Source organism: Pomacea canaliculata, linkage group LG9 (genome assembly GCF_003073045.1).
Source record: "Pomacea canaliculata isolate SZHN2017 linkage group LG9, ASM307304v1, whole genome shotgun sequence".
Classification (NCBI taxonomy): Eukaryota; Metazoa; Mollusca; class Gastropoda; order Architaenioglossa; family Ampullariidae; genus Pomacea; species Pomacea canaliculata.
Window position 1 is genome coordinate 26,486,839 of NC_037598.1, and position 8,817 is coordinate 26,495,655.

Genomic DNA, 8,817 nt, shown 5'->3' on the forward strand with positions numbered 1-8,817 from the left:
CGTGTGCTGCCATGTTGTGTCACTGAGTGCTGCCATGTTGTGTCACTGAGTGCTGCCATGTTGTGTCACTGAGTGCTGCCATGTTGTGTCACCGAGTGCTGCCATGTTGTGTCACCGAGTGCTGCCATGTTGTGTCACGTGTGCTGCCATGTTGTGTCACCGTGTGCTGCCATGTTGTGTCACTGAGTGCTGTCATGTTGTGTCACCGTGTGCTGCCATGTTGTGTCACCGTGTGCTGCCATGTTGTGTCACCGTGTGCTGCCATGTTGTGTCGCTGAGTGCTGCCATGTTGTGTCACCGTGTGCTGCCATGTTGTGTCACCGAGTGCTGCCATGTTGTGTCACGAGTGCTGCCATGTTGTGTCACTGAGTGCTGCCATGTAGTGTCACTGAGTGCTGCCATGTTGTGTCACCGAGTGCTGCCATGTTGTGTCACCGTGTGCTGCCATGTCGTGTCACTGTGTGCTGCCATGCTGTGTCACTGTGTGCTGCTATGTTGTGTCACTGAGTGCTGCCATGTTGTGTCACTGAGTGCTGCATGTTGTGTCAGTGTGTGCTGCATGTTGTGTCACTGAGTGCTGCCATGTTGTGTCACTGAGTGCTGCCATGTTGTGTCACTGAGTGCTGCCATGTTGTGTCACCAGTGCTGCCATGTTGTGTCACTGAGTGCTGCCATGTTGTGTCACTGATGCTGCCATGTTGTGTCACCTAGTGCTGCCATGTTGTGTCACTGAGTGCTGCCATGTCATGTCACTGTGTGCTGCCATGTTGTGTCACCGAGTGCTGCCATGTTGTGTCACCGAGTGCTGCCATGTTGTGTCACCGTGTGCTGCCATGTTGTGTCACCGTGTGCTGCCATGTTGTGTCACTGAGTGCTGCCATGTTGTGTCACCGTGTGCTACCATGTTGTGTCACGAGTGCTGCCATGTTGTGTCACCGAGTGCTGCCATGTTGTGTCACCGAGTGCTGCCATGTTGTGTCACCGTGTGCTGCCATGTTGTGTCACTGTGTGCTGCCATGTTGTGTCACCGTGTGCTGCCATGCTGTGTCACTGTGTGCTGCTATGTTGTGTCACTGAGTGCTGCCATGTTGTGTCACCGTGTGCTGCCATGTTGTGTCACCGTGTGCTGCCATGTTGTGTCACCGAGTGCTGCCATGTTGTGTCACCGAGTGCTGCCATGTTGTGTCACCGAGTGCTGCCATGTTGTGTCACCGAGTGCTGCCATGTTGTGTCACTGAGTGCTGCCATGTAGTGTCACTGAGTGCTGCCATGTTGTGTCACCGAGTGCTGCCATGTTGTGTCACCGTGTGCTGCCATGTCGTGTCACTGTGTGCTGCCATGCTGTGTCACTGTGTGCTGCTATGTTGTGTCACTGAGTGCTGCCATGTTGTGTCACTGAGTGCTGCATGTTGTGTCAGTGTGCTGCATGTTGTGTCACTGAGTGCTGCCATGTTGTGTCACTGAGTGCTGCCATGTTGTGTCACCGAGTGCTGCCATGTTGTGTCACTGAGTGCTGCCATGTTGTGTCACTGAGTGCTGCCATGTTGTGTCACCTAGTGCTGCCATGTTGTGTCACTGAGTGCTGCCATGTCATGTCACTGTGTGCTGCCATGTTGTGTCACCGAGTGCTGCCATGTTGTGTCACCGAGTGCTGCCATGTTGTGTCAACGTGTGCTGCCATGTTGTGTCACCGTGTGCTGCCATGTTGTGACACTGAGTGCTGCCATGTTGTGTCACCGTGTGCTGCCATGTTGTGTCACCGAGTGCTGCCATGTTGTGTCACCGAGTGCTGCCATGTTGTGTCACCGAGTGCTGCCATGTTGTGTCACTGAGTGCTGCCATGTTGTGTCACTGAGTGCTGCCATGTTGTGTCACGAGTGCTGCCATGTTGTGTCACTGTGTGCTGCTATGTTGTGTCACTGAGTGCTGCCATGTTGTGTCACCGAGTGCTGCCATGTTGTGTCACTGAGTGCTGCCATGTTGTGTCACTGAGTGCTGCCATGTTGTGTCACCGAGTGCTGCCATGTTGTGTCACGTGTGCTGCCATGTTGTGTCACCGAGTGCTGCATGTTGTGTCAGTGTGTGCTGCCATGTTGTGTCACTGAGTGCTGCCATGTTGTGTCACTGAGTGCTGCCATGTTGTGTCACTGAGTGCTGCCATGTTGTGTCACCTAGTGCTGCCATGTTGTGTCACTGAGTGCCACTGTGTTGTGTCAGTAACAGCTGTTGGTCCTCTACCACATGTAGATTGTGACGTGTAACAACCACGTAGCCCAGTGTGCTGTTGATGTAAGTAACTCGTATGTTGACATCACGCTCTGCTGTTGATATTTACTAGTCTACATATTTACTAGTCTACAGTCACATGCTCGTGTTCATGTTAGCTGCACACTACAAATCTCTACCTTCCCTCTACCCTGACGTGTAAGGAATAATTTGCATGTAGGGATGTATATAGATATGTATATCTTTGCTATTCTCGTGATTTATACACTAACGTTCAACTCACGATTGTTGGTGTGTATGGAAGGAACCCTTGTGTCCACACCAAGGAACAGTGAACCTTAACTAACCTTGACACGTATAGTAACCCTGTTTGTAGGTCAGTGCACTGACCACGGTGTTAACCAACTTGTTTATTTGCTGACTAGCACTGGTGTCTATGACAACGAGGCTCGTGACGTCTACCACACCCGTGGTCCTGCGGGTCTATGGCTGCCCACAGGTCTATGGATTTCCCTAAAGCTCAGCGATTTGCCAGAGAACAGCAGTTGCCCCCACTCCCCCGGACTCAGCCCCTGTCCACGTAATGCATATTAGCCAGACTCTCCATTTAACACTCGCCCCTCCCCTGGCAAAGCATCGATCAAAGGGAGATCACTATTGACGATAGCTATTGTGGGCAGCAGCAGTTAGGACTGGAAGCAGCTCGGTAAGTGGTGGCTGGGTGTGGACACGAGTGGCCACCCTGCACTGGATGTCGCCACGTGCACAGGGGGCCACCTCTTACGGGGAGAAGTTTGAAATTAAGATTAAAGCAGCGCAGAGCCTTTCAAACACCGGCACTACATCAATGTCAAGAAGGGTTTAGTCCTCGCTCACTCACAAGTGAGCACTACAGGCTTCTGAGACCACCCACAATTACACCAAAGCAAGCATCACACGGCTAGAACCTCATCACACGGCTAAAACCTCATCACAAGGCTAGAACCTCATCACAAGGCTAAAACCTCATCACACGGCTAGAACCTCATCACAAGGCTAAAACCTCATCACACGGCTAGAACCTCATCACAAAGCTAAAACCTCATCACAAGGCTAAAACGTGCTGCAAGTTGACATCTTCGACAAGTGTAGGTCAGTTGAGGTCTGTATATAAACACTTATCAAAATACCAAACAATTTTGATACGTCACAAATAAACAACTCCTGAGAGTAGACAAGGACAAGCAATCTCTCTCCGGCCGCAGTATCCAACCTGTTAGACATCCTTCTGAGACTAGTAGTTTGTCGGACATCCTTCTGGCCCCGAGACTGACAGTCAGTCGGACATACCTGGCACTCTGAGTGCTATACAGCTATCAGCACTGGAGGATAGCCAGCCAGCCAGCCAGCCAGCCAGCCAGACAGATCGATTAACTGGTGGGTACACTTGATGACGTATCTCTGCTTGCAGCACGTGCTCGCAGTGAATAATGCTTTTGATGTTGCACCCACACACCACAGGTCTGACCATCCAAACACTCACGTGCAACACACCGCGGAGTCTGAGTAATGTGTCTCGTGCACATCAAGTATGATGAAATGTGCACAGAGAAAACAATATTGACAAGAAACAGTCAAAACTGGAGATAAACAATAAGAAGGTTGGTGAAGACATGAGAGGCATGAAGAAAGTTAACAAGAACACATTGTTGGTAAATATTTCCGCTGTGGACAGACGATGGAACGACACTAGACGAATGAAAGGAAGGCTGATACTGATAGAGGAAAGACTGGGCTGACGTGTGTCAGATAGACGAGACATGCACTGACTTACTTGCCAAGTTTCCAGGCTCAGCTGACGATGAGGATGCTGGGTCCAGCAGGCGACTGGGAGACAAAGCGCCACTAGAAGCCCTCGGCGGCCAGCACTTGTCACGAGATGGGAGGAGAGAGAGAGGCGCAGGCCTGAGTCTGGGCGGTCACCACGCGGTGCAGGAAGACACAAGTGTCCGGCAACACCTCGCCTTCATTCCGACACCGCTCCGTCCCCACCCCTCCCCAGCCCCTCCCCCCCACCGCCGACTGCTTACAAATTCAAATTCCAGAGAGCGCGCCGCCCGTCCCCGGCTGTCTGCTGGCCTCACTGCCCGTTGCTGCTGCTAGACAGGGTGGAGGGGATGCTGGGGGGCGAGGGAGGGTCACAGGCACACACACACACAGGCAAGGCCCCAAGGTCTTCGAGGAGGAAGAGGAGGGTGGGAGGGGGGAGGATCGTCAACAGGGTACGGGAGTTGGGACCCCCGCCGTGACCGCTGGCACCACGGGCACCACAGGCAAGGGTGCACACTTGCAGCTGCCGCGCCGCCCGACCGCCGAGCTCGGGCCCTCGCGACACAAGGGCTGAGGGCCGGTGGCTGTTGAGGGCGCACACAACCTCAACGTTCACATCACGTCACCAGGATGCTGCACGGCTTCCATGTCGTAATGTCAAGGGAGATAAGCGGCGAGAGTTACCTTCCTTGGTAAACATGAACTCTAGTGCCACAAATTGTCTGCCCTTGGTACTGTCACTTCTACCTGTACACAAGGTGTGTGCATATGCGCTTGCTCGCTTGTGTGTGTGTGTGACAGTGTGGGTATGTATGTAATTTATGTATTTAATTCCAAAGGAGAAGAAATGTGCGAGCAACAGAAAGGAAAAAGTCCGAGAATTCAAAATTCATTGTCTATGTGTTACTGTTGTGTGTGTGTGTGTGTGTTTAAGATGCTTTTTTATTTTTGTATATAAAATTTCTTGATCTGTTCTCATTTCAAAAGCGCTCTCTCCGACATGTGTGTTCACACAGTAATGTGTTTCTCAGACCATTCAGTTGTGGATACGGAGGCTCTACATCTAGTGCACCTTAAGCCATTCTGTCTCGTGGAAAATGAAGTTATAAATTTACTTACTTCTGAATTGTAACTTTATGCGCCTATTATTAGCAGCGGCCAAACTCCGATCAGAGGGTCAGCAGTGACACAGGACCCAGGGATGGGATGGTGACTACAGCAGAGCCACACCACCACACAATGAACTTTGTGCACCAGACTACACCAGAGTTTACTGTAAACACTGCAGGACAGACGGCACCTCCCTTGTTTATGGCTCGTGGACGACAGCTGCAAGCGATGCTGACGATGGTGAAGTGAAGAGGAACTGGCCTGGCATCAGCGCCGGCACGGGGAGCCACTGAGAGGAGAGGGCGGCGAGGGGAGACCACTGGTCCGGCCTGAGTCTACAAGAAGCGACTGCCTGCAGATCAATAGGCGCTGGGACAGCTGCGACGGTAACTGCACCAACGCCAGCGCCACCACCAACAGCTGGCCTGTTGGCTAAAGCCCACCCTGTTTCGTACATCAATTGCCTCAATTTCCCTTCCATCCTCAGCTGAGCTCTAGAGATGGTGGACCACTCACAATGCCCGCACAGTCCTTTGGTACCGACCTGGCCGCCAGCATCTCTCCACCCGACCTTTGAGTGAACGGGAGGTCGTTGTGCGGGTCAAGGCCAACTTCATATGTACACAATAACTTTGTGTGAATGTACAGGTCACTTTGGTATTACATAATAATAATTGTGTGTGAATGTACATAAGTTTGGTATTACATAATAATAATAATTGTGTGTGAATGTACATAAGTTTGGTATGTACACAATAACTTGGTGTCAGTGTACAGACCCGTATGCACACAATAGCTGTGAATGTACAGACCAGTTTGCTATATACATAACACTTGTGTGTGATATGCATATAACAACTTTGTGTGAATGTACAGGTGATGATATTTCACACTCTAGTTCGCTGTGCGTGCTAGGAGCTGGGTGTCACCTCACAAACTGTACATTTCTCGTCAGTTCCTACTTCCCAGCTTCGTGTACTTGTAATTCTAACATAATGTGTACACTTGTATACATGCAAACACTGTGTGAGTGTATGCCACACAACACATTCTATACAAGCTGTGCGTGAGTGTGTGAGTGTGTGAGTGTGTGAGTGTGTGAGTGAGTGTGTGAGTGTGTGAGTGTGTGAGTGTGTGAGCGGCCTGTAGTATGAGAGCCGCTCACCATTGTCTCGCTCTGTCCATACACCTGCCTGCGGAAACAAAAGAAAAACAACAAACCCTGACATTTAATACTTGCACAGTTGTATTCTACCAACAGCAGTATAAACCACCTTTCGTGTGTTTGTTTATTGTTGTTACTCTTGCAGACTTTGCTGACAGCCATTGAAGTTATTCGCTAAACCGGAAGCGTTGTAGCAAGTAGCCTCGTTCTAGTAGTTGACTGAAGCAAATCGTCTGCAAGTAGCTAGAGATATTAGTTCTTGGTGTGATTGTATACCTCCCCCACTGTCTGAATGTACTCCAGCCTTTGTGTGACTACAACTATGTGTGTATGGGGTGGACAGTGGCGCCTGTCACCAGTATCCAGGGTGGCTGTCTGCCTCACCTACTCACGATGTTTGTCACCATTCAGCACTTGCTATATAGGTGATTTGTCCTAGTATAACAACAACAACAACAACAACAACAACAACAACAACAATAATGAACACATTCACAGCAATGGCAATGATTTGCTCAGCGCCCTGTACACAGGTGAAAGACAAGCCCATCCACATAAACGGAGCCGCCAACATCCGTGCATCCATCTGATCCTGTATTCACATGTAGCAGACACATTCACTTAGTGACTTAGTTGATGACAGCGTGAAGCACTCTCCACGTGATTGTACAGCAGACAGTGAAGATGAAATAATGTAGACGCTAAACAGATTAAGTACTGTGGTTGTACAGAAATGTAAACAAACAATGTAGACGGTAAACAGTTTTGTTGACTGCACAGGCACAGGTACAGTCACAGTCACAGTCACAAGCATAGTCACAGACACAGGCACAGGTACAGTCACAGTCACAGGCACAAGCATAGTCACAGACACAGGCACAGGTACAGTCACAGTCACAGTCACAGCACAGGCACAGTCACAGCACAGTCACAGTCACAGTCACAGTCACAGGCACAGCACAGTCACAGTCACAGTCACAGTCACAGGCACAGGTACAGTCACATTCACAGCACAGTCACACAGTCACAGTCACAGTCACACACAGCACAGTCACATGCACAGTCACAATTACAGGCACAGTCACAGTTCACAATTACAGTCACAATCACATGCACAGTCACAATTACAGTCACAGTCACAATTACAGTCACAGGGACAGTCACAGGGACAGACACAGACACAGTCACAGTCACAGTCACATGCACAGTCACAATTACAGTCACAGTCACAATTACAGTCACAGGCACAGTCACAGTCACAATTACAGTCACAATCACATGCACAGTCACAATTACAGTCACAGTCACAGTCACAATTACAGTCACAGGGACAGACACAGTCACAGTCACAGACACAGTCACAGTCACAGACACAGTCACAGTCACAGTCACAGTCACAGACACAGTCACAGTCACAGTCAGAACAGGCCAGCCTCAAACTTTCCCGTCGTGCAAAATCATGGTGGAGGTCAGTTTTGTGAGTTTGAGGCTGAGTACAAGACACCCACACCCGGGTAACCACGCTAGCTGTCCCTCCTGGGTAGGTGGCGCAGGAGCTACGGCGCCCGTCACTGCGAAGGTTGACTGTTCGTTTGGGCTACGTCACCTCTCTCGGACGTCACGCCTGCTTCTTTTAATGACGAGGAGGCATTGAGGCATTGAGGCATTGCTGGAGAAGGAGATCTTGCCTTGAACTTCACCCAAGAACTGTTCACTTCACTAGACCTTCACCGTCACATGTGTGTTTATGCCTGCTGCTCATCAACCAGGTGAAGTGTTACATTTACATCATCAACATCATCAACAGCTACACAACTCGGACCTAAAGATAGTCGCCACTAATGGCCGTGCTTATGACAATTATATCATGAACTTTTACAGGGTTACACCTAAATATAGACCACTTATGGCCGTGCTCGTGTGCAAAGGGTTGCCATGGCTATCGCTCCTCCACCATCAGCACACCAGCGATGCAAACAAGGAGAGGGGACACCACGTGACTACATGTTAATGCCAAACTTCTGCTGACACCAGCACAATAACTGTGAAAACCTCAGGGACAGCTTTTACGGGCAGTCCACAGGGAGGGTGATGGTGGGTGGGGGAGATGATTACATTCCGATGCGACTGTAGACGTGTTTAGACCATCTCTGGAACTGCCATGAGACGAGAGTGGAGAGCCGTGTGGTGGAGCGCTTCACGCTTGGCTGACTCCGCCCAGGTACTGACGGCCTCACGCACGAGCGGCCACCGACCACCCACGCCCCACCCCCCCACCCCACCCCCCATCCACCTCACCCACCCCCACTCCACCCACCCACGTGGACTGCGGGACGGGTGAATGGCTGCTTGCCAATAACACTGCTTGTCGTCGTCGCGGCCTCGCTGTCCTCCACACCGTGGCATCGATCTCTCTTCAGGTCGATGACAGATTTTTGCGATTAATAGGTGCAGGCTGTCAGCATGTCCCCTGCTGACTTGAAGAACTGTTGGCGGTGTATTGACAT

At 50.6% G+C, this 8,817-nt stretch overlaps 1 protein-coding gene across 4 annotated transcripts in view; it reads right to left on the reverse strand.

Moving 5' to 3' along the window:
• Nucleotides 1–5,675, reverse strand: part of LOC112572429 (neuroglian-like) — a 74,681-nt gene extending 69,006 nt beyond the window's left edge. For 2 of the 4 annotated variants that reach the window (XM_025252104.1, XM_025252105.1), the window contains exon 1: nt 5,155–5,675. The gene's annotated coding sequence lies outside the window, so the exon portion shown is untranslated. Of the gene's footprint in view, nt 1–4,039; nt 4,236–5,154 lie in introns of those variants that run through there. The other 2 variants (XM_025252103.1, XM_025252106.1) reach the window with 1 other exon arrangement.
• Nucleotides 5,676–8,817: the final 3,142 nt, after the last annotated feature.